This window comes from Chiloscyllium plagiosum, unplaced genomic scaffold, assembly GCF_037043375.1.
Source record: "Chiloscyllium plagiosum isolate Xiang-an unplaced genomic scaffold, Cpla_swu_hap1 HiC_scaffold_10, whole genome shotgun sequence".
Taxonomy (NCBI): domain Eukaryota; kingdom Metazoa; phylum Chordata; class Chondrichthyes; order Orectolobiformes; family Hemiscylliidae; genus Chiloscyllium; species Chiloscyllium plagiosum.
Window position 1 is genome coordinate 16952117 of NW_028270148.1, and position 26139 is coordinate 16978255.

General features: G+C 44.6%; 1 long non-coding RNA gene across 1 annotated transcript; it reads left to right on the plus strand.

The window, feature by feature from the left end:
- Positions 1-7719: 7719 nt before the first annotated feature.
- Positions 7720-26111, plus strand: LOC148148915 (uncharacterized). Its single transcript, XR_015758355.1, has 2 exons — positions 7720-8072; positions 25427-26111. It is a non-coding gene; the product is annotated as an uncharacterized LOC148148915 (long non-coding RNA).
- Positions 26112-26139: the final 28 nt, after the last annotated feature.

Below are 26139 nucleotides of genomic sequence, written 5' to 3' on the forward strand. Positions count from 1 at the left end.
CTTGGCTCCAACAAGCCATGAGGTTCACATTCTTAAAAACATCATTATTTTTATCACAAAGTCTGCAACAAAAGGCTCCAGAGTCTCCAAAGTTTGTTGTTTTTCTCACCCTGTAGTCTTATCAGTCAAAAGCTTTAAACAGATGTCTCAAGTCGTACTCCCATCCTGGAGTCTTATCAGCGAAGGACTCATCCTTCTCTGCTGTGTGAATGGCTTCATTAATCAAGAGCCTGCATGCTTTTACTATAGCTCACAAATTGTCAGCATTCTGCACAATTTAAACTACTCTACTTTTGAGTATATAAAATGGTTGTTAGAAAAGAAACAAAGGTTTTGTCTTTTATTTTAGATCAGTCTGTGGTCCAGGCACATCTTAAAGTTTAAACCGAAATTACCTCTTACAATTCCACCCTTTTCTTTCTTTAAGATGTGCCTGACCAAGATAAGCCCCTCCCCTTCCCTCAAGGGCCCGGGAAATCCTTGGTCTTTCGCAGCAACATCACTTTAAGTTCCCGTGTCCCATGTTGTGGAACCACCACTGCCTGGAGTCGGGAAATATTTTTCTGAATTAAAAACTGAATACAGGGAGTTAGGCAGGGTAATACGAGAAGAAGAATCATGCCGTCCCCAACCACCAGCAACGCCGTGCGCCACCAGCTACCACCTAGGAGACCATCCACCATCCGATGCCACTAAGAGGACGCCAAGATTGTACTGGCACATGGGCCAATCTCCGAATTTCATCGGAAATTTTCAAAACCGCTTTACCATTATCGTCAATTTCTAGACAGCAGTTTATCAGGTTAAATTTCCCGCACACACCCCCCTCCGAGGCCAACAGATAATCCAAGGCAAGTCGGTTTTGATATATAGCAGCCCTCATCTGATCCTGCTGCTGAGCCAACAGCTCTAGGGCCAGGGCAGTCCGGTTAGTAATGACCTCTACGACTGCTTGGAGCCTGATAATTCGATTTAGCATATAGATAGGAGTACGATATCCCCATGATCCGTCCTGTGCCCAAGTAGAGTTCATTATTGCTGTCTTTTCAGTTTTACCGACAACGGCTTGTCCCCTTGTTCGCATGTCCAGGTGCTTTCTTCTTCAGGCGGAACGGGCCCCTTTATCCTTGATGCGTGGACCCACCCTTTTTCTTTCATTCAAACAGCTGCCTCAGTTGTTAACAGAACCAGGAACGGTCCTTCCCACCGCGGCTGGAGCTTTTCGGCCTTCCAGGTCTTAACAAGTATCCAATCTCCGGGCTCCACCTTATGCAGGAGGAAGTCGAGCGGCGGAGTCTGAGCCAGGAGACCTTTCCTTCGGAGTTCTGCAAAAGAACGGGATAAGGCCAGTAAATAGGTTCGGATAAATACATCCCCCCCTTGTAGAGTGGGACATCCATCAACCTTACTCCAATACGGTAATCCGAAGAGCATTTCATAGGGGGAAACCCCGACATCTCGGCGAGGTGCCGTACGTATCCTCATTAGGGCAATGGGCAGGCACTTTGGCCAGGGTAACTTAGTTTCTAACATCAGCTTAGTCAATTGGGTCTTGAGCGTGCCATTCATTCTCTCAACTCGACCCGAACTCTGAGGATGCCAGGGTGTGTGGAATTTCCATTGGATGCCCATGGCATTACAGATCAAATGGTGTAGCTTAGAAATAAAATGCGTCCCCTAATCGGAGTCAATAGATTCCATTATGCCATATCTCGGGATTATGTTCTCTAACAACAGTCGGGCCACGGTTGGTGCATTGTCTTTGGCAGTTGGGAAAGCCTCTACCCAGTGAGTGAAATGGTCTACTATTACTAGCAGATATTTCCATCTCTGTACTGGGGGTAATTCTGTAAAGTCAACTTGGATCCTCTGAAATGGCCTAATCGCTAGGGGCTGACCACCAGCTGGCATAGAACGCATGGTTTTCTGATTAATACGCCGGCAAGTGGGGCATCCGACTACCTCTTGTTGGGCTAATGTGTATATCCCCCTGCATACATAGTCTCTCAGGATTGTGTCACACATGGCTTGCACCCCCCAGTGGGTCTGATGGTGTAATCGGTGCAGAATACCCCGGGTGATCTGTTTGTTCAGTACTTGTCTCCCATCAGGAACCGTCCACTTCCCGTTAGTATCTAGCCGGGCACCCAATTGATCCATTTTATCAATCTCCCCCTGGGTGAAGACGGGTTGTTTAGCGAGGCCCTCCCTCAACGGTATTAACGTTAACAATTGGACGGATTTTTCGACCGCTGCCCGCTTGGCTTCCTCGTCTGCCAGCCGGTTTCCCACCGCTTCCGGTGTCGACCCCTTCTGGTGACCGGGTACATGGACTACTGCAAGTTCCGTAGGTAACGCCAGGGCTTCCAACGTTAGGCTGATCATTTGTTCGTGAGCTAATTCCTTTCCCCGGGAAGTTATCAATCCTCGCTCTTTCCAGATTTTCCCGAAAGTATGAACGACTCCGTATGCATACTTTGAGTCAGTATATATGGTCCCCACTTTCCCTTCCAACAGCTTCAGGGCCCTCTGGAGAGCGTACAACTCACAGGATTGGGCTGACCACTTCCCGGGCAGTCGTCCAGACTCAATCGTCCGTTTCGTTGCACCATCTATAACAGCATAGCCACTGTATCGTACTCCACTGATGCACCGGGAGGACCCGTCGATATACAGTTCCTGTCCCTCACCCAGCGGCGCTTCTTGCAGGTCCTCTCGGCTTTTGGTCTGCAAGTCCACAAATTCCACACAATCATGCTCCTGTTCCCCGTCTGCAGGACGTCCGTACAGAAACTGGGCTGGGTTGCAACTGAGATCTTTTGCAAAATTGAGATCGTTCCCGGTCATCAAAATCGTCTCATACTTTAGGATGCGAGAGTCTGTTAACCAGCGGTGAGCCTTCTGAGCCAGTATGGCACTAACCGAATGTGGGGAGTATACTGTGATCCTTCCTCCAAAGGTAAGTTTTCGGGCCTCTTCTACTAACATTGCCGTAGCTGCCACTGCCTGTATACAGGTCGGCCATCCACGTGACACAGGGTCTAACATTTTTGACAAAAATGCAACCGGCTGACGTTTCCCTGCCCGCAGCTGAGTGAGCACACCCTGGGCAATTCCGCCGGCGCTATTAACATATAACTGGAACGGTTCCTTCAGGGTGGGTAAAGCCAATACCGGAGCTCGAATCAGTTTATTTTTAATAATATTAAATCGCTGCTCCTCATCATCTGACCAGTCCACCTTTTGTCCTTCTTGTCCCAGTTTGTCGTACAAAAATTTTACTAAAGTGGTGTAACTTTCAATCCATATCCGGCAATACCCTACTAGTCCCAGGAATTGTCTGACTTCCTTCTTCGTCCTGGGTATTGGCATACCCGTAATTCCTGATATTCGTTCTGGCGTGATACGGCGGTGCCCCTTACTGACTTGATGGCCCAGATATCTTACTTCTCGCTCCACAAACTGGAGTTTTGTCCTGGAGACGCGTAGACCCTGTTTCCCCAGGAAGTTCAACAGGGCAACGGTGTCTGCTCGTACCTCCTCTTCTCTTGGTCCTGAGAGTAAGAGATCATCGACATATTGGAGCAATTGATTCTCCGCGTCACACTGAAATCCTTCTAAGATCTGCTCCAGTATTTGTCCAAACAAATTGGGTGACTCCGTGAATCCCTGCGGCAAGACCGTCCATCTTAACTGTCGCTTTCGTCCTGTGAAGGGATTCTCCCATTCAAAGGCAAAAAGGTTCCGACTTTCTTCGTCAAGGGGGCAACTCCAAAAAGCATCCTTCAGATCTATTACGCTGAACCATTCATGTTCGGGGGGAATTTTACTCATTAACATGTAGGGATTAGGTACCACCGGGTATCTAGCCTGGACTACTTCATTCAACCCCCGCAGGTCTTGCACCAGCCTATATGTCCCGTCCGGCTTCCTCACAGGGAGTATTGGAGTATTGAAAGGGGACATGCATTCCTCCAGTAGTCCATCTGTGATTAATCTTTCTATCACAGGTTGTAACCCCTCCCGTCCTTCCATAGCAATCGGGTATTGTTTCCTTCTTACCGGGCCTCTTCCTGGTAACATGGTGATTTGGAGAGGTTTGATGTTTAGACCCCCTCTGTTCCCCTCTCGGTACTAAACTTCCGGGTCTATTTGTTGATCATCTTCTTCGGTGAGGGCGAACAACCTTACCACCATTTCCCCGTTACTTGGTACCGTTCCGATCCCTAGTTTGACCTGCAAGTCTCTTCCTAACAAATTAAATCCCGCCGATGGCAGTAGAAGGAGGTCTCGTTTAGTAGTTCTGTTTTCATATCCAATTTCCACGTCCTCTACCACTGGGACTTGTAATTTCTGTCCTCCAATTCCAGATACCCCCATAACTTTTCCTCCTGCTCGGGTGCCGGGGGGTATTTGGATTATACTTGATCTTTCGGCTCCCGAGTCCACCATAAATGTGATCTCCGATCCTTGGGGCCCTACTTTCAAGTTTACCAGGGGTTCCTGTCGATAGTCCTTTTGCCCCAAGGGTAGGAACCCCCGACCTCCCTAATCTTCCTCCATCAGGGCGTACGACCTCACCTCCCACTTGTAGCGGGAGCACTCCCGTTTAAAATGTCCCTCTTCATTACAATAGTAACATCTGAGTGTCCTCTTCGTTTCCCTGTCGCGGTCTCGCGTTCCTCCACTCTTCCTTTGTTCCGGCCATGGTTCTCTTTTCCTCTGCTCTTGCCACGACTCTCCCCTTTCCTGTTTCTGCCACGGCTCTCCCTTTTCCTTTCTTCCAGCTGTCATTTGTTGCACCGTTTGCATCATTATCTTTGTCGCCTTCCTTTGCTTCTCATCGTCCCTTCTCACAAACACCTTTTGCGCCTCTCGTAGTAATTCACTTAAAGATTTACTATCCCAATCATCCATTTTCTCTAACTTCTTTCGTATGTCCGGCCAGGCCTTTGATACAAACTCTACCCGTATGAGTTGTTGCCCCACGTCCGTCTCAGGGTCCACCCCAGCAAACTGCTGCACATTCTTCCTAATCCTGTCTAGGAAGTCCGTAGGGGTTTCCTCCGGGTTTTGATGATTACCAAAGGCCTTGGTAAAATTGTGCCCCTTTGGGGCTGCGTGTCTTATTCCTTTTATCCAATATTCCCGCATGTCTCTCATGTTGCGCCGTCCTCCCTCCGTGTTCTTATCCCACTCGGGGTCGGTGAGGGGAAACTTCTGCTCCCCTCCTTCTCCCCCCTCTCTCTCCCAGACCAAGAGCGCAGCTTGTCGTATCATCTGACGCTCCTGGTTAGAGAACAATGTTTTCATGATGGAACACATCTCTTCCCACGTGTAAGTATTCGGACCCAGGAACTGATCCAATTGTTCAGCAAGTCCCATGGGGTCCTCTAGTAGACCCTTCATCTCTCTCCTGAAATTCCGTACTTCAGTACTCGTCAAGGGAACGTTCACATATCCCGTCCTTCCTTCCTCGCCCCCCATGGGCACTTCCCGGAGTGGATTCATTCTTGCAATCGAGACAGGGTTTTGTCTGTGACCCTTTTCAGCTTGAGATCTGGTCTGTACCCCTGAGGTAGTTTGTGATTCCTCCCCATCTTCTTCCCCTTCCCCTGAATCGTCGTCACCCGAAGGAACATTCTGTGGGGCAGACAGGGTCACGTAGGGCGGCGGTAAGTGATCTAAAGGGTCCCATTCTTTCTGCCCTTTCGAGTCTTTATTAGTTACCTGCATTTGACAAGATATCGTAACCGGCAGCCAACAAAGGGCATAATCACTTTCTTCCAGATTAACATCAGGTTTTGAATTGACATATAAAATGAGGGCTTGCCGGACCCAGTCTTCGTCAGTACCGAATCTAGGCCACCACACTGAGTCGCCCTGAATAGGTTTCTGGGACCACTTTTGACAGTATTTTACCATCTTCCTTTTAGATTTTCCCTTTCTTCCAGCCTGATCCCAATTATTTAGCATTCTCCCTAACGGACTATCGTCAGGTACCCCGGGGTATGTGTCATTGTCCCTGTTTAAGCCTACCTTTCCCTTAATCACCTTAGATCCCTTATTTCCCATTTCCGAGGACTTCGTATTTTTCCCGTGATAATCTATCACAATGTAGCCAATTCCTGGACCTTCAGTCCCGTGATCGCCCAGGTTCCTTTGCAGGCACCCCCGGTCTTTGGATTCCTGTGTCCTACGTCTCTGTGACACAAATCACAGGCACCCCGTAGGTACACGTTCCTCCTCAAACACGGTCTCTGCAAAATCCCTCACAGGCGAGCCCCGGTCTCCAGATTCCTGAGTCCCACGTCTCTGTAGAAAAAAAATCCACAGGCACCCCGTAGGTACCCAGTCCTCCGGAAACACGGTCCCCGCAAGTTTTGTCTTACCTGGGTTCGGTGCACCGAAATTACTCGATCGTTAACCGTCCCCACTGCCTCGGGTACACCCCTCCTTTGTTTTCCTGAGCCTCCCGGATATCACTCGCTCAAGCCGCGCGGGGCGACAAGCAAGGAATCAGGGACTGCTGAACTCAGCAGGGTGCACCTTCTCCGATATCCTTCCTCAACTCCCCTTGCGGCCGGAGTGTTGATCCCGGATGACGAGCCCCCAAGTTGTTAGAAACGAAAATCGCTTCTCAATAATCGCTCTAGACAAATTCAGGAAAACAAAGTTTTATTAACAAGTCAAGTCTGCAGAGTCGGGCACCCTTAAAGAAAAGGCGCGCTGAGGCTTACAAAGTCTCCATTATTTATAGGACAAGTCCCTCCTCTCCTTGGCTCCAACAAGCCATGAGGTTCACATTCTTAAAAACATCATTATTTTTATCACAAAGTCTGCAACAAAAGGCTCCAGAGTCTCCAAAGTTTGTTGTTTTTCTCACCCTGTAGTCTTATCAGTCAAAAGCTTTAAACAGATGTCTCAAGTCGTACTCCCATCCTGGAGTCTTATCAGCGAAGGACTCATCCTTCTCTGCTGTGTGAATGGCTTCATTAATCAAGAGCCTGCATGCTTTTACTATAGCTCACAAATTGTCAGCATTCTGCACAATTTAAACTACTCTACTTTTGAGTATATAAAATGGTTGTTAGAAAAGAAACAAAGGTTTTGTCTTTTATTTTAGATCAGTCTGTGGTCCAGGCACATCTTAAAGTTTAAACCGAAATTACCTCTTACACATACACATATTTAATTCCTCTGTATTTTCTCAGAAAACTCAAACAAATATATATCACCAATTGGAGGTGGTTAAACATTCAAAAGTTGACAGCTGGAAGAACAAATCTAATCCAGAATCAAAGAGCAGGAACCATCTCTCCTGAAGCCACAGACTCCTACAGTGTGGCACACAGCATCTCTGGCCACTTCGTGTTCCCACACACTGCCTCATGCTCTGCAGGATTCTGTTAACAGGCTAGCCACGCATGTGTCAGAACCTTCTCATAACATCAAATCGTCTTACGAGCTGATCTAATGTTTTATTTACTAACTTAAGCAATAATGTTCAATTACAGCTATTAAAAAAAACTTGCAGACAACTGCAAGAGGAACCTAGCACTATTGTTTTCATAAAGGCCAAGGTAGATAAGGTACAGAGGATTCTCATTACTCAAACTCTGGTGACACAACGTTCTGCTCATGGGGGGAGGGGGCAGTGTTGGACGGGGTTCTGGGGGCGGGAGCTCGCGCGCTGTGTGCTGGGTGTTGGAGGGGGGCCTCGCGCGCTGTGTGCTGTTGCTAGTCCCCCGAACGGGGAGCAAACTGCGAAATAGTGCCGCCCCATCTCGTTCAGACAATCAAGGTTCCCCTGTAGTGGTCTTCTGGAGCGTGAGGAAGTGAGAATCTGTCCCAATTCCTGGTGAAGTGGGTCCCGGACCTGCTGGGGCTGGGGCTGGAGATGGAGTCGGGTCGGGTGAGTGTGGAGTGGGCCCACCGGATCATGATACGCAGGTCCGGTTTGGATCAGCACCCCCACCCAGGCCTTGTGCGACTCCAGCACTGTGAAGAAAAGCAGTTAATAGAAACATGCAGAAGACTGGCAAGAGATCTACACGCTCTGGTATATGAAGGTTTGAGATAATGATTTTTCAAGACTTTGCAGGGGCCATAATTAAGAAGAGGAAGGCTTTTGATGATATTAAGAAAAAATTAAGAGACTTAAATATTCAACAGTCTCTGAGGTACCCGGCAGTACTGCGATTTAATTATGGGGGGTCTGTCTATAACTGACTTGGCGAAAAAAGCAAAAGAATTTGTGAACTCTCTGAAATAAGTGACTTGGACGGAGGGGGAAAGAGGAAAAGATGCTTGCGGACAATGGCATAATTTCTCTTTCGTGGTTTCTGGCCTTATAGGCTTGATATTTCTTTGGTGTAAAATTTGGTTTGTTCAACATTGTATCCGTTTGGTAATTATCTGTTATTTTATTGTTCTGTTGTCTGGTGGTTACTTCCTTGGTGTAAAAGTGTGTGGGGTTGAGATAGGGAGGGGGAGGGGAGGGCATCCATTGTTAACTTTCAGGAGTGTAAATAATATGTTTTTTTTCCATTGTCTGGGTTTGGGGTGCAGCCTTAACTGGAAAGTGCCATGAAGGTTGTAAGGTTGGGAGTGAATGTCCCCTGTGGGCAAGGAGGGAGAGTGAATTGTGGTTTTTTGTGTTTAATTTGTTCAAGTTAGGAGTAGTGGTTGGTTTCTTAGTTTTAGTAGCATTTGTAGGAATAGTTTTTAGATTTTATAAAGTCTGTCTTTTTTCCACTCGCCGCACAGCGAATGGTCTTCTTCCTCTCAGGGGACTGTGGGTTGTGGTGTGCAGTCATGGCTAACAAACTGTTCAGGTGGTGCACCTGGAATATAAAGGGGAGCCATCCCCCCATTAAAAGGAAAAAGGTGCTCTCAAACCTCAAGAAGGATTGGGTTGACATCGCTCTAATCCAAGAGACACATTTAACTGATAGGGAACATCTGGAGTTACAGAAGGGGGGGATACGATAGAGTATTCTTCTCCTCCTTCAGCTCCAAAAACAGAGAAGTGGCCATACCGGTATGAAGGAACCTTCCATTTGAGGTGATAGATCAAATCAAGCATGTGTTCATCATTCTCAAGGCTCTGGAATACAGAGAAGAGTGTGGCATTCTGAACTGTCCTCCCGCGTATCCTCTCAAGTTTTCAGTTGACGCAGTCTCTAAATTAATGGCTCTTGAGGTGCACCGTACGATTATAAGAGGAGACTTTAATAATCTGATGGAGCATGGGGTAGACAGGATGCCAAGGTGTCTGTCGGGTACACCGCTGCAGTCTAGACAGCTAGTGGACTTGTGTAAGGAGTTCAGGCTAGTAGATGTGTGGAGGTGTCTTGTGAAAGGAGTTGAGGCTAGTGGATGTGTGGAGGACTAACCACCCTAACGGGAGGGATTTTACCTTTTACTCCAACCCGCAGAAGTGCTACACGAGAATTGAAATGTTCTTTATTCCGTCAGTTTGTTTGGAGTTGGTGTTGGCCTGCAGGATTGGGAACATAACAATTTTGGACCACGTGGCAGTGTACGTGGATGTTAAGACCAAGGGTAGTGGAACGAACACACTGGTGCATGGATCCATTTCTGCTGAGGGATGGTAACTTTGTACAGTACATTACAAGGGAGTTCAGGCTTTCTGGGACATTAATTGGAGTGTGACCAGTAATCCATCAGTGCTTTGGGAGTCCACTAAAATGTATTTAAGGGGTCTGATTATTTCATATTCAACACCTAGAAAGAGGCAGAGAGGAGAGCAGCAGCAAATGCTTGAGACTGGGCTGAAAGCAGCCAAGTCGGCATATTATAACACACCATCTGTAGTTAAGTTACAACAGGTCACGACTCTCTGGGCTGCTCTGGACTCAGTGTTCATACAAGCGGCGAAGGTAGGGGCCTCCTTTGCAAAGCAAAGGCCTTTAGTTTGCAAAGGAGACCCCTCTCTTCGCCGCATCACAGGTATCTAGCTCATCTGGCACAGAAGAAAAGTGCTCCCCAGTCCATTGTGCCTATAAGGGAGAGAATTGGTAACATTACTAGCGAGCTGAAAAAGATTAATGCCAGATTTCGGGAATCCTATGCAGAGTTATACCGGTTGGGTGGCTGTAGGGATGGAGCAGCAAGAATGGAATCCATTTTTGAAAACTTGGCCCTCCCCTGTATAAACACAGATCAGCGCACCCTTTTAAATGCACCTCTGACGATACAAAAGGTGCAAGAGGTGGTAAGGCAGCTCCAAGGTTTCAAGGCACCCAGTCCAGTTGAGTTCCCAAGTGCGTTTTACAAGGAGTTTATACGTATGTTAACTGAACCACTTCTGGAGATATATAGTCATTTGTATAGCCAGCACCTATCCGAAAGATGTTGTGAAACTTGAAAGGGTTCAGAAAAGACTTACAAGGATTTTGCCAGGGTTAGAGGATTTAAGCTATAGGGAAAGGTTGAAAGGCTAGGTCTGTTTTCCCTGGAGCATTGGACGCTGAGGAGTGACGTTATAGAGGTTTATAAAATCATGAGGGGCATGGATAGGGTAAATAGACATGGTCTTTTCCCTCAGGTGGGTGAGACCAGAACTAGAGGGCATAGGTTTAGGGTGAGAGGGGAAAGATATAAAAGAGACCTAAGAGGCAATGTTTTCACGCAGAGGCTGGTGCGTGTGTGGAGTGGGCTGCCAGGGAAATGGTGGAGGCTAGAAAAATTGCAACATTTAAAAGGCATCTGGATGGGTATATGAATAGGAAGGATTTGGAGGGTTATGGGCTGGGGGTTGGCAGGTGGGACTAGATTGGGTTGGGATATCTTGATGGTATGGACGAATTGCACCAAAGGGTCTATTTCCGTGCCGTACATCTCTATGACTCTATGACTGCCTTCCCCCTCTCTAAGGGAGGCCAAAATCTCTCTAATTTTAAAGAAAGGGAAAGACCCTGAGGATTGCACGTCATACAGACCTACCATGTTGTTGAATGTAGACTTCAAAATTTTATCAAAGATGCTGGCTCTGAGGTTGGAAAAAATGCTGCTCGTTATTATAAAAGGGTTTTATCAAGGGCCGCAGCTCTTCCAATAATATCAGGAGGGTATTGAATATAGTGCAAATATATCAGCAGAGATTGATTCCGGGCTTAGAGGTCTTCCTAGATGCAGAAAAGGCATTTGATCAGGTGGAATGGTTGTATCTTTTTGATGTTCTAAATCGCTTTGGTCTGGGGGGACCTTCACTAGATGGGTGGCAGTGTTATATAGAGACCCCAAGGCAGCGGTTATCACAAATAGTGTCAAATCAACCAATTTTAGTGTGGGGAGAGGTAGCCAACAGGGATGTCCTCTCTTGTTGCTGCTATTTACCCTGGTAATTGAGCCGTTGGCAGAGGCCATTTGGAAGGACTCTAAAATAGTGGCACCAAAAGTGGGATTTGGGGAGCACAAAATTACTCTTTCTGTAGATGATGTCCTTCTGTTTCTGGCTAACCCAGAAAAGTCCGTACCCTGGCTAATAGAAAAAATTAAATTATTTGGCAGTTTTTTGGGATACAGGATAAACTTTACAAAGTCGGAAGTCATGCCCGTGGGAGGGTTCATGGAAGTGTCAGGGCTGGAGGATGGAACGCAGATTCCTTTTTTGGCAGTAGTAGCAGAAAGGTTTTCTCTACCTGGGAATTTTTATTACTCCTACATTCTGTCAGCTGTATAGTGATAACTTTGTACAATTGTTTGAGAAGATAAAGTAGGACTTGCAGCAGTGGGAGGGCTACCAATATTGTAGCTAGGCCGTAGTGCCCTAATTAAAATGAGCGTTCTTCCTCGACTATTATATCCTATGAGGATGCTCCCATTATTGTTACACAGATAGGTGCTGTAAAGGTTTACTGGTTGGCTTGGGTCTTTTATTTAGTGCCATAAGCACCCTCTAATTACATTTACCAAGCTGCAACTTCTGCAGGATATGGTGGGGGAGAGCGTGGGGATTGGATCTCCCACATCTGAAGAGATACCACATAGACGCCCTGCTGTCATATGTGGGGGACTGGGTGCATAATGACTCGAGATCAATATGGCTTGATGTTGAGACCTTGCAGGCCAGGTGCCCCCTTGTCAATTTATTGTTTATGGACAAGATACAATCCATCTGAGCATTGTGAAAGCCCAATTATTTTAAATACATGGATGCATGGAGGATAATGTGGTATGGTGAGGGCAATTTGCTTAAGACTTCACCATTCACCCCATTAGTGGGTGCCCCAGGATTTAGGCCAGGATCAGTAGATTCCGGCTTTAGAGCATGCGAGGGTAAAGGAATCTCCTGTTTGAGAGACTTATTCAAGGGAGAGGTCTTGATGTCTCTTAACCAATTAAATCAGAAAAAAAGGGATTCCCAACAGGGACCTTTTCCGATACTTTCAGGTTAGGGATTATATACAGAAGAGGACCATGCTCTTGGCTCAGTTCTACAAGTTGGATATAGAGAGAAGAGTCCTCCGATGCGGGAGCGCTCTCTCTGTTAGTAGTATATACCATAGGCAGAGAGGAAGCACCTTGGGGGATATGGAGAGACTCCATGGGATCTGGAATCAGGGGTTAGGGGAAGAAATTTCATCAGAAACATGGGAGGATATATGGGAGAATGTAAAGAAAATCTCAATATGCAATAAAGCACAAGCAATTGAAGATCCTTCACAGGGCCCATTTGACACCAGAGAGGTTAACAAAGTTTAAGAAAGGATCTTCTCCAAGATGTCTCAAATATAAAATCAGCATAGGCACCTTTACACATTGCTTTTGGTCCTGTTACAAGATTTGTGGATACTGGGATGCCATAGTGAATGATCTGGAGAAAATCCTGGGAATTGAAGTTAAGGAGGATCCGGTTTCCTTTTTTTTGGGACTGTTGAATCTGCCCTCTCTGAGCGAGCATGAGAAGAGGTTATTTAATATTCTTACATGCTGCGCGAAGAAGAACATTATGATGAACTAAATATCAGAAAAACCTCCAGGTCTTGCAGAATGGTGCAGACATATGATGCCCCCCCCCAAGATTATCTGACAAGTATGGTGCATCATGGAACAGAGCAATTTTATAAGACATGGCGGACCTTTCTAAATTACATAGATGTGGACCTATCGGTGGTACTGATTAGGGCCTTTATAAGCCATGAGAGCAGTATATGGTGGTCCGGGGTCACTAGGGGGAAGAGGCCTGGTAAATACGGGTATAATAACTATCGCTCCCATGGACGGGAGCTTCGGTGGAGGTACGGTGAGTGGAATAGTGTAATGCAATTTAGTTTGATTGGATTGTAGTTTAATTTAATTCTATTTCATTTAATTGGAGTTTATTTTATCTTGGGTTAAGTAAATATGAGATGATTGTATCCCGCAGAGTAGTAGGTCGTTTATTGTTAGCATTATTGTAACATAATAGTGTGGTATTCTTTCTATTTTTCTGTACTTTTGTACTTTTCAGACCTTTTTGTCAAAGAGTAAAAACGATTTTTTCAATAAAAACATATAATAAAAGGACAATCCAAAGGGTTTTTATAAATACATTAAGGACAACAGAGAATAGGCCCCCTCAAAGATCAGCAAGGCAGCCTATGTGTGGAGCCACAGGAGATGGGGGAGACACTAAACGAGCATTTCGCTTCAGTGTTTACTGTAGAGAAGGACATGGAAGATATAGAATGTAGGGAAATAGATGATGACATCTTGAAAAATGTCCATATTGCAGAGGTAGAGGTGTTGGATGTCTTGAAATGCATAGAAGTAGATAAATCCCTAGGACCTGATCAGGTGTACCCTAGAACTCTGTGGGAAACTAGGGAAGTGATTGCTGGGCCCCTTGTTGAGATATTTCCATCATTGATAGTCACAGGTGAGGTGCTGGAAGACTGGAAGTTGGCTAAGGTGGTGCCACTATATAAGAAAGGTGGTGAGGAAAAGCCAGGGAGCAATAGACCGGTGAGCCTGACATCAAGGGTGGGCAAGTTATTGCAGGGAATCCCAAGGGACAGGATTTACATGTATTTGGAAAGGCAAGGACTGATTAGGGACAGTCAGCATGGCTTTGTGCGTGGGAAATCAAGTCTCACAAACCTTTTTGAAGAAGTAACAAAGAGGATTGATGAGGGCAGCACGGTGGACTGATCTATATGGACTTCAGTAAGGCATTCAACAAGGTTCCCCACGGGAGACTGGTTAGCAAGGTTAGATCTCATGCAATACTGGAAGAACCAGCCATTTTGATACAGAACTGGCTCGAAGGTAGAAGGCAGAGGGTGGTGGTGGAGGGTTGCTTTTCAGACTGGAGACCTGTGACCAATGGTGTGCCACAAGGATCGATGCCGATTCCACTACTTTTCATCATTTATATAAATGATTTATGAGCATTAGAGGTATAGTTAGTAAGTTTGCAAATGACACCAAAATTGGAAGTTTAGTGGACAGCGAAGAAGGTTACCTCTGAGTACAACGGGATCTTAAGCAGATGGGGCAGTGGGCTGAGGACTGGCAGATGGTGTTTAATTTTGATAAATGCGAGGTGCTGCATTTTGGAAAAGCAAATCTTAGCAGGACATATACACTTAATGGGGCGTTGCTGAACAAAGAGACCTTGGAGTGCAGTTTCACAGCTCCTTGAAAGTAGATTCACAGTAGATAGGATAGTGAAGAAAGCTTTGGTATGCTTTCCATTATTGGTCAGAGCATTGATTATAGGAGTTGGGAGGTCATGTTGTGGTTGTGCAGGCCATTGGTTAGGCCACTGTCAGAATATTGCATGCAATTCTGGTCTTCTTCCAATCGGAAGGATGTTGTGAAACTTGAAAGGTTTCAGAAGAGATTTACAAGGATGTTGCTAGGGTTGGAGGATTTGAGCGATAGGGAGAGGCTGAATATGTTATAGGGCTGTTTTTCCTGGAGCATCAGAGGCTGAGGGGTGACCTTATAGAGGTTTATAAAATCATGAGGGGCATGGATAGGATAAATAGACAAGGTCTTTTCCCTGGGGTGGGGGAGTCCAGCAAATGCTGGACTCCCCCACCCCAGGGCATAGGTTTAGGGTGAGAGGGGAAAGATATAAAAGGAACCTAGCGGGTATTTTTTTCATATAGAGGGTAGTGTGTGTATGTAATGAGCTGCCAGAGGGAAGCAGTGGAGGTTGGTACAATTACAGCATTTAAAAGACATCTGGATGAAGAAATGAATAGGAAGGGTTTAGAGGGATCTGGGCCAAGTGCTGGCAAATGCGGCTAGATTAAGTTGGGATATCTGGTCAGCATGGACGAGTTGAACCGAAGGTTCTGTTTCCATGCTGTACATCTCTACGACTCTATCACATATTGTATGGATAGAAAATGTACAAAAAAGGGGGTAAATAAAATTCTGAAGATCTGAAGTCCAGACCATAGGTGCAAGTCCTTTTTGTCTGACAGTCCTTTCGCTTTTTCCAGTTGTTAGATGCTGTTAACTATACAGCGATGGTCATCCCTCGATTCAAATGGTGATCAGTTCAACGTTGGTCTTATACAAATGCTTTTAGCTTTTTAGTGGTTTTCTGAGTTATCCTCACACTCAGAGAGAAGTGCTATCTGCATACTCTGGATTTTTTTTCTCTTTCTGTTGGTTATGGTACATGCAGATTTTTTTTAAACACTGCAGGTCAACCAGGCAGAATTTCCTTAATTCAAAATATTCTCAGTGCCATTCAGACTGCTCTCTGTTTTTTGGCTTCTAAAAAGCAACATTGTGTTGCACAGCTCAATAATATAGATCATTTGTTTTTCAAGATACAAAATCTTTCTGTTTTTCAGTCGTAACAGCCTATCTTCCAATTCAGCTAATTGTTCCAAAAATGCAATGTATGTGACTGCGTAGAGTAGAAACATTAGCCTTCCTTTATTTACCTTCCATTGCCATTTTTTAGGGTTTCCCATTTCAGACAAAAGTTTTTTTTTCTCTCAAAGGGTTGTGAATCTTTGTAACTCTCTTCCTTAGAGAGCAGTGGAGGCAGGGACATTGAATACTTTTAAGACAGAGGTAGACAGGTTTGTAACAAGCAAAGAAATCAAAGGTTATTGGGGTAATTCAGAATGTGGAGTTGAGACTACAAGCAGATTCGTGATGATCATACAGCCAGAGAGGTTTACAGCACAGAAACGGGTCCCTTGGCCCAACTTGTCCATCTTACAAAATGATGGAGTAGGCTAAATGAACATAATGGCCGACTTCTAATTGGTATGTTCGTACATCAAGACTCGTCAACCAGTATCATGTGAATGATATTTCAGCATTCAATGCAGTCAGTGCACATGATACAGGAAGAACTCCATATTAACAAGGGGCACAACATTACTAGATTATGTGCGTGGAAAGTGAAGTAAAAGCTACAGCATCGTTTTGCAAAGATATTTTCCAATGCAACCTTGTCATGGCCAACCTTGCCAGCAACTCATTTCTGGTAAACAAACATATATTTTAAAAAATCTCGAACATTACCATGACACCAGACACTAGCAAAATCAAACAAAGCAACAAATTAACATGAAGTGTATAATTATTAAAGTTTACTTATGATAGGTAAATACAGAATAAAACATCAAGAGTCTTGAGGTACAGTGGCAGTGTCCCCACCTCTGGACCAGAAGATCTGGCTTTAAGTTCTATCTGCCATGGAGGTAACATGTCTGAATAGATTGATTAAAATTAAATATAATAAAACATTACATAAATATGAAAATCAGTGTTTTAAGTAGTTTGTAAAAATGTTACTTTTATGTACTCATGTAAATTTCAGCCAAGCACTGGTGGCAAAATTCAGGAAAATCTCTCTCCTTCTCACATATGCATTGTAATCAGCCTCTCTTTTCTCCTTCCCACCCCACACATTTATACCTTTTCAAAACTCCACTCATATCCCAAGCACTCTTACTCAGCAACCTCATTTCTCAAACAACTTTCCCCTAACATGCTCATTCAATCAGCCACCTCTATATCTAAACCTCCTTCCACACTATGTTATTATGTTTGTTGCAGTAATGCAATAAGATGAGAACAAATATAGTGACATTCAGAAAACTGGCATCAATCCACTGAAACAGCTGAGTTGCAGACTCCATTGCTCCCCACCCCACTGAGTGGCCAGCTGCAGGGCAAGCCAGCTGTGTACCAGCAGCCTGGTACTTTGTGCCTAGTTGGCTTCCCCAGGTGTACTTCTCGTCTTGTCATAGAATCATAGAGATGTACAGCATGAAAACAGACCTTTCGATCCAACCCGTCCATGCTGACCAGATATCCCAACCCAATCTAGTCCCACCTGCCAGCACCCAGCCCATATCTCTCCAAACCCTTCCTATTCATATACTCATCCAAATGCCTTTTAAATGTTGCAATTGTACCAGCCTCCACCACTGCCTCTGGCAGCTCATTCCATATATGTACCATCCTCTGGGTGAAAACGTTGCCCCTCGGGTCTCTTTTATATCTTTCCCCTCTCACCCTCTAGTTCTGGATTCCCCCACCCCAGGGAAAAGACTTTGTCTAGTTATCCAATCCATGCCCCTCATAATTTTGTAAACCGCTATAAGGTCACCCCTCAGCCTCCGACACTCCAGGGAAATCAGCCTGTTCAACCTCTCCCTATAGCTCAAATCCTCCAACCCTGGCAACATCCTTGTAGATCTTTTCTGAACCCTTTCAAGTTTCAAAACATCTTTCCGATAGAAAGGAGACCAGAATTGCACGCAATATTCCAACAGTGGCCTAACCAATGTCCTGTACAGCCGCAACGTGGCATCCCAACTCCTGTACTCAATACTCTGACCAATAAAGGAAAGCATACCAAACGCCTTCTTCACTATCCTATCTATCTGCGACTCCACTTTCACGGAGCTATGAACCTGCACTCCAAGGTCTCTTTGTTCAGCAATACTCTCTAGGACCTTACTATTAAGTGTACAAGTCCTGCTAAGATTTGCTTTCCCAAAATGCAGCACCTCGCATTTATCTGAATTAAACTCCATCTGCCACTTATCAGCCCATTGGCCCATCTGATCAATATCCTGTTGTAGTCTGAGGTAACCTTCTTCGCTGTCCACTACACCTCTAATTTTGGTGTAATCTGCAAACTTACCAACTATACCTCTTATGCTCGCATCCAAATCATTTATGTAAATGACAAAACATAGAGGACCCAGCACCGATCCTTGTGGCACTCTTCTATCTTTGAGCCAGTTCTGTATCCACATGGCTAGTTCTCCCTATATTCCGTGAGATCTAACCTTGCTAATGAGTCTCCCATGGGGGACTTTGTTGAATGTCTTACTGAAGTCCATATAGATCACATCTACTGCTCTGCCCTCACCAATCCTCTTTGATACTTCTTCAAAAAACTCAATCAAGTTTGTGAGACATGATTTCCCACGCACAAAGCCATGTTGACTATCCCGAATCAGTCCTTGCCTTTCCAAATACATGCACATTCTGTCCCTCAGGATTCCCTCCAACAACTTGCCCACCACCGACGTCAGGCTCACTGGTCTATAGTTCCCTTGTTTGTTCTTACCACCCTTCTTAAAGAGTGGCATTACATTTGCCAACCTCCAGTCTTCTGGCACTTCACCTGTGACAATCGATGATACAAATATCTCAGCAAGAGGCACAGCAATCACTTCTCTAGCTTCCCACAGAGTTCTTGGGCACACCTGATCAGGTCCTGGGGATTTATCCACCTTTAACCGTTTCAAGACATCCAGCACTTCCTCCTCTGTAATATGGACATTTTGCAAGCTGTCACCATCCATTTTGCTACTTTCTATACCTTCCATATCCTTTTCCACTGTAAATACTGATGCAAAATATTTGTTTAGTATCTCCCCCATTTTCTGCGGCTCCACACAAAGGCCGCCTTGCTGATCTTTGAGGGGCCCTATTCTCTCTCTAGTTACCCTTTAGTCCTTAATGTATTTGTAAAAACCCTTTGGATTCTCCTTAATTCTATTTGCCAAAGCTATTTCATGTCCCCTCTTTTTCCCTCCTGATTTCCTTCTTAAGTATACTGACTTTATACTCTTCTAAGGATTCACTCGATCTATCCTGTCTATACCTTACATATGCTTCCTTCTTTGTCCTTGGTGATGATTTTCCAGGCTGAGACTCTCTCCTCCTGACTTTGCCCACGTCAGAGACAGCAACTGCTGAGGCAAGGCGGACGTCAGAAAATAAATAAAAAGGATGAAATTCTATTATTCAAAGTGAATTTGATTGCTTGTGTAATGTCATAATGTTATTTGACAAGCCAATTACAGGCCAATGTTCATGGGACACAAGTTCGAATACCATCATTCCAGATGGTGAAATTTGAATTCAATAAAAATCTGAAATAAAAAATAAGCCTAATGGAGACCATGTCAACACTGTTAAATATCATCACAACCCACCTAGATCCATTTTAGGATCTGCAATCCTTACCAGTTTTTGACTACATATGACTCCATACTCACAGCAATGTGGGTGACTTTGAACTGCTCACTAAGAATATGGGATAGGCAATTAACACTTGCCAAGCCATTAACACACACATCAATAAATTTTAAAAAATCTTTGTTGTTTAAAAATTTGAGAATTGCTACATTACCAAAGAATCAAATGTAATTGAATGATTAATTGCACCTGCTGAAATGTTCTTAAAGAAAACGTATGAAGTGGACTTCATTGGAAATTGAAAGTGACATTGACTGAACGGATTGATATCTCCCATTTTACATCATTGTCCAAAGTTAAAATTCTGCACCTGTCTCCTAAAACTTGGATGCTGTTAATAAGACATATGTTGGCCACCCAACCACAGCTGGAGTCACTATTATTGCTGAAAGAAGTGGATTTTCCACAACTACCAAAAACTTGTATTGTCTTGGGCGATGGAGAGATTTACCTTGAAAGTTGGGGCTGCGATTGAGGAGGGCCATGGAGAGATTCATGCCCGGGTCCAACCTATCGCATCTATGCTGCAGAAGCATGAGCAGGGGATCCAGGGCCTCGGGGAGAGGCTGGAGGGTTGAACTAAGACCTCGGAAGCTGCGATGGAGTCCTCATCCAGGTGCTGGAGCGAGAGGTGTGGGCCTTGTGAAACCATATCAACGACCTCGAAAATCGAGGTCGGAGGATAAATCACTGAATTGTCTGGATCCCTGAAGATGAGGAAGGTGAGCAGCCAGTCAGTATTTTTGAAAGCTGGCTGCTGAAGTTTTTGGGCCTTCACATCAAGTCTGGCAGACTTATCGGGTTACAGTGCACAGGTCAGGGCTGGTGCAGTGCCCCCACCCGATCCGAGTGCACTTCCACTCATATAAGGACAAGCAAAAAGTAATAGAAGCTTCCAGATCACTGGGAAAAGATCCACAGGCACTGCTGTACAAGGGGTCAAAAATCATGTTTTTCCAGGATTTTTCCAGCTTTAATTTGAAAGAGGAAGTCCTTCGATGAAGTTAAAAAGAGGCTGAGGAACCTGGGCATCCAGTACTCCATGAGATACCCCGCAGTGCTCCGTTACAGTCATGAGGACTCAGTTTATTCATTTGGCTCAGCGGATAAAGCTAAAAACTTTGTAGACACTTTAAAATAGGCAGACTGGCCTGAAGAATATGGTTAATGTTTGCTCTCTTTTCCTTCTTTCCCCATGTTCTCCCTTCCTTTTTTTATTCCTTTCTTTCCCACTAATAATTTCTTTTTTGGAAAGGGGGGAAAAAACTTGGAATAAGTTGTTCCTATTTTCTTTAATAACTGGATTTTCTGATGGGAAAGTTTGTGGATGTTCTTTGTTGTCTCCCCCTTTTTATTGTTTGTTCTGTTTCTCTTTTAGTCACAAGTAGGGGTGACATGAAACCAGGGATGGGTGGAGTGCTCATCCTGACTTTGTCTTTTTTCTGTTGATTTAAGGATCATTTTTTTTCTTTCTGGCCTAAGGCTGGGGCACAGTCTGGGTTTGAAGGAGCTGTGAAGGAGGGGGTGGGTAGGGTGAGTGCCCCCTTATGGGCAGGGGGAAGAGTCTTCCATTCAAGGTTTCATAGTTGGTTTCCTTTGTAGTTTTTTGGTAGTAATAGTTGTTTATAGTTATGATAGAGTAGTTTTTGTATATATAGTTCTTTTACTCTATGAGTCTTTAGTTACTTGTGCTCAGCACTTTGTAAGCAGTGTTCTCCCTCCCAGGGGTGCAAAGGTCTCTGTCAGGGGATATGGCTAAGTGTCTTATTAAATGGTGCACCTGGAACATCAAGGGAAGTCATTCGCCTGTTAAAAGGAAAAAAGTGCTTTCGAGCCTTCAGAGGGAAAGGGTTAATATCGCTTTGTTGCAGGAACCCCATCTTGATGATGGGGAACATCTGAAATTACAACACGGGAGTTATGACTGGGTATTCTTTTTATCCTTTACTACTAAAAGTAGGGGAGTGGCGGTACTTATCCAGAAAAATGTTCCTTTCACATCATTAGAGCAGGTGAAAGATGAGCAGTGATGGTTTGTGATACTTAAAGCTCTGATACATGGAGAGAAATATGCAAATGTCTACTGTCCTCTGGCGCATACCCTCAAATTTTTGATTAGTGCTTTCTCTAAGCTGAGTGCTTTTGGAACATGGCACATTATTATAGGGGGGGATTTTAACTGTCTTTTGGATGCAATGGTGGACAGGATGCCTTGTGGGCCCCCAGCTATTTCATCGCAGGCCAAGCAGGTGGTTGACTTATGCGAGGAGTTGGGGCTGGTAGGTATTTGGAGATGTCTTCACCCTACTGGCAGGACTTCACCTTTTCTTCAAACCCACATAAATGTCACACGAGGATTGATCTCTTTCTGGCTCCCTCAGCCCTTCTGGATTCGATTATGGGTTGTAAAATTGGGAATATAGCTATCTCTGATCACGCGGCGTTATATTTGGAGGTTAAGGCCAAGAGTGAAGGGCTAGGTTTATGGCACTGGCATTTGCACTCTCTTCTCCTTAAGGATTCCAAATTTGTGGAATACTTTTTGAAGGAGTTTCAGGAATTCTTGACTATCAACTCAGGCACGGCTAGTAGTCCGTCTATGCTATGGGAGACTGCTAAGGCCTTTGCTAGGGGATTAGCTATTTCCTATTCGGTTCGCCGGAAATGACAGAAGGAGAAACAGCAGCGTCTACTTGAGACGCAGTTGAAAGCCGCCGAGGCGGCTCATTTTGTGCGGCCTTTGGTGACTAAGCTACAGTGGATCATGGCCCTCCGGGCTGCCTTGAATTCAATACTGATACAAAACGCAAAGAAAGAACTTGCTTTTGTTAGACAAAGGCTGTTCGAATATGGGGATAGGCCAGGGACGTATTTAGCATACCTGACTAGGAAAAAGCATGCTCCCCAATCCATTACTGCAATTAGCGACAGCGCTGGGGTCCTTACATATGATGCTAAAAAGATTAATGAGGCTTTTCAGAGCTTTTACTCTGAATTGTATCGGTCTGAAGGTTGCGAGGACAGGAGGGCTAAAATGGAGGCCTTTTTTAAGAACCTGGACCTCCCAGGGGTAACCTTGGAACAGGCCTCTCTCCTTAATGCCCCCTTGACAGTTCAGGAAGTACAGGAGGCAACTAAGCAATTTCAGAGTGGGAAAGCACCTAGCCCTGATGGTCTCTCAGGTGAGTTTTATATGGAGTTTATAGGGATTCTGTCAAGGTCGATGTTGGAGATGTACAATCACTCCTAAATGCATGAATGCTTACCACCATCTTTGAGAGAAGCTAATATTTCCTTAATTCTTAAGAAGGGGAAGGTTCCTGAGGACTGGGCCTCATACAGGCCCATCTCTCTATTAAATTCAGACTTTAAGATTCTATCCAAGATCCTGGTGCTGAGGTTGGAAAAGGTGTTGCCCCATATTGTTAAAGAAGACCAGACAGGCTTTATAAGGGGCTGTAGGTCCTCTAATAATATAAGAAGGTTGCTGAATATGGTCCAAGTTTGTTAGCAATGATCAATTCAGGGGTTGGTGATTTCCTTCGATACAGAGAAAGCATTTGACCAGGCAGAATGGCCATATCTTTTTTATGTCTCAGAACAGTTTGGGTTGGGTGGGGTCTTTGCTAGGTGGGAGGAGGTTTTATTTCGCCACCCTCTGGCTGCGGTCATCACCAACGGGGTGAAATCTGGGAATTTTAGGAATGGTAGGAGTAGTCGGCAAGACTGCCCCCTCTCACCGCTGTTGTTTACGTTGGTGATAGAGCCACTGGCAGAGACCATTCGTCAGAACATCCACATAACTGCTCCGGAAGTGGAATCGAGGGCACACAAGATTACACTATATGCAGATGATATCCTTCTGTTTTTATCGAACCTGATGACCTCCGTACCCCATTTGATGCAATGCATCAATTCATTTGGGGCTATTTCAGGATATAAAATTAACTTCGCAAAATCGGAGGCTATGCCTTTGGGGAACCTTAAGGATGTGCCAGAAGTTGAAGGTGGCCCTAAGTTCCCTTTTAAGTGGTCAAGGGCAGGGTTCCAATACCTAGGCATTTTAATACCCCCAAGTTCGATCTGTTATTTAGGACTAACTTTCCTCACTTGCTCGACAATATTAGGCGAGATCTCCAGAGATGGGAGGGTCTTCCAATTTCATGGCTGGGTCAAATATCTCTCATTAAGATGAATGTTCTTCCTTGTTTGCTTTATCCAACGCGTATGCTCCCTATAATGTTTCCCAGGCCAACGCTGTGGAAGCTTATGGAATGGTTTCGTTCCTTTGCCTGGCATCGTGGGCAGCCCCTCATCGAACTTACTAAATTGCAGTTGCCTCAAGGAGGGGGGGGGGGGGGAATAGATTTCCTAGACATCAGGAGATATCAATTGAGTTCCCTGCTGTCCTTTGTCTGTGATCCGAACTCAATATGGCTGAATATTGAGGCCTCCCAGGCAAAGTGCCCTCTTATTAACCTGTTGTTCATGGATGAGATAAGGACAGTTATGGCCCACTGTCGGAATCCCATTGTCATTAGTACAGTCAAGGCATGGAGGGCAATGCTTCAGAGTGAGGGTTGTTTATCCAAGACTTCGCCACTTACACCTTTAGTTGGCATGCCAGGGTTCTGACCAGGGATGAAGGACTCAGGGTTCAAACTATGGGCAGCGAGAGAAGTTTCTAGTTTGGGAGACATGTTTGAGGGGGAGGTTATGATGTCTTTTGAGCAACTGAGCCGCAAATATGGGTTGCCCAGCAGAGACCTTTTCCGTTTTTTTCAGGTTAGGGATTTCATCCAGAAGAATACTACACTTCTCACTAAGCCCTATAAGCCCAATACAGAGAGGTTGTTGCTATGTTCCACAAGCACCCTTTCGGTTAGTGCCCTTTATTGCCTGCTGGGTGGCAGGGCCTGGCAGGATATTAATCAGTATGTGAGGTCTGGGAGCAAGAGCTAGGAGTGGAGATCTCTTCTGAAACATGGGAGAACATATGGGAGAATGCTCGAAAGATCTCAATCTGTAATAGGACATTGGCTATGCAGTTAAAGGTTCTGCACCGGGTTCATCTGGCACCACACCATCTGGCAAAGTTTAAAAAGGGGCATCTTCAGTGTGCCCCAAATGTAAAATAAGTGTAGGTACTCTTACCCATTGTTTCTGGACATGCCACAGGCTCCGTGTTCATTGGAGCACTGTGGCGGGAGAGGTAAGGAGGATATTGAGGACTGAAGTCAAAGTAGACACGATATCGCTCCTCTTACATCTACCAAATTTACCATCTTTAGACGGGCATAGGAAGAAATCATTTAATATTCTTGCATACTGTGCACAGAAGAATATTCTGATGAACTGGGTGTCTGAGAACAGGGCTTGCTACGATGGCAGAAATTAATTATGGAGCACATTCCCTTGGACTTTTTTACAAACGTGGTGCACCACACAACAGACCATTTTTATAAGGCATGGCAGCCCTACTTGAGTTATTTGGATATAGATTCGTCAGTTATCTTAACTAGGGCATTTGTTTAACCAGGGTGGTTACGTTTATCATGCCCTAGGTCTTGGAGGGGGTCTCCTGAGTTAATACGGGTAGATATACAATGCTCCCGTTTCTCTGTTTGGGAGCGTTCTGCCGAGCATAGCTGTTCTGCATTCTGTGGGGTTTTTTGTGTTTGTTTAGCTTTTCTTTCTTTTTTTTTGATCTATTAGTTATTTACTTATTTATTGGCGTTGCTAGGGTTTGTTTTGTATTATAGGATATTAGTAGTTAGTAGACAGTTGTATTGTAGTTTGTGTTTTTTTTATTGTACTGATATTTGTTATTGATTGTATTTTTCAATAATTTTATATGTTTGTAAAGTTAAAAAAATTGCTAATAAATATCTTTACAAAAAAAAAGCTGTTGATTCCACTTCTCATCACTTTACAGATGAACAACATATCTGGACAAGTTCCACACTGGATGTCAGTGTTATAGCTACAGTGGAACAGCTTGGCTAGAAGTGCAGCAAGTTCTGTAGCACAAGTCTCCAGAATGCTGTTGAGACCTGTATTCTTTGCAGTATCCAGTGTTTCCACCCCTTCAAGTCACATGGAGTGAATCAAAGTGGCTGAAGACTGGTACATGTGGGGTCCACTGAAGGAGGCCAAGATGGATGATCCTATCAGCATTTATAGCCTTATCTTTTGCAATGATGTGTTGGGATGGTTATGAGTCTGGGTGGGATGCTCTTCGGAGGTCGGTGTGGACTTGATGGACCGATTGGCCTGCTTCCACACTGTAGAGATTTCATAAGCTCTAGAAATCTGATTTATTATTGAACTAGATGGGTTTTTCCAACAATTGACAATGGTTCATGGTCACTATTAGGTTCTGAATTACAGATTTTTAAAATAGAATTCAAATTTCACCATCTGCCATTATAGGATTCAAGCCAGGGACTTTGGAACATTGGCTGAGTTTTTGGATTAATAGGCTAGTGATAATAATTGCTAGGCCATGGCCTCCTCTGGTAGAAATAAACAATTTGATGAGGAGCAGTGGAGTCCAAAATGTATTCCTTAACCTATGCAATAAAATATCTAATTTCTGTTGATTAAAAATTCAAATTAAATTTTGTCCCTTCTCTTTCTTTGCTTTGT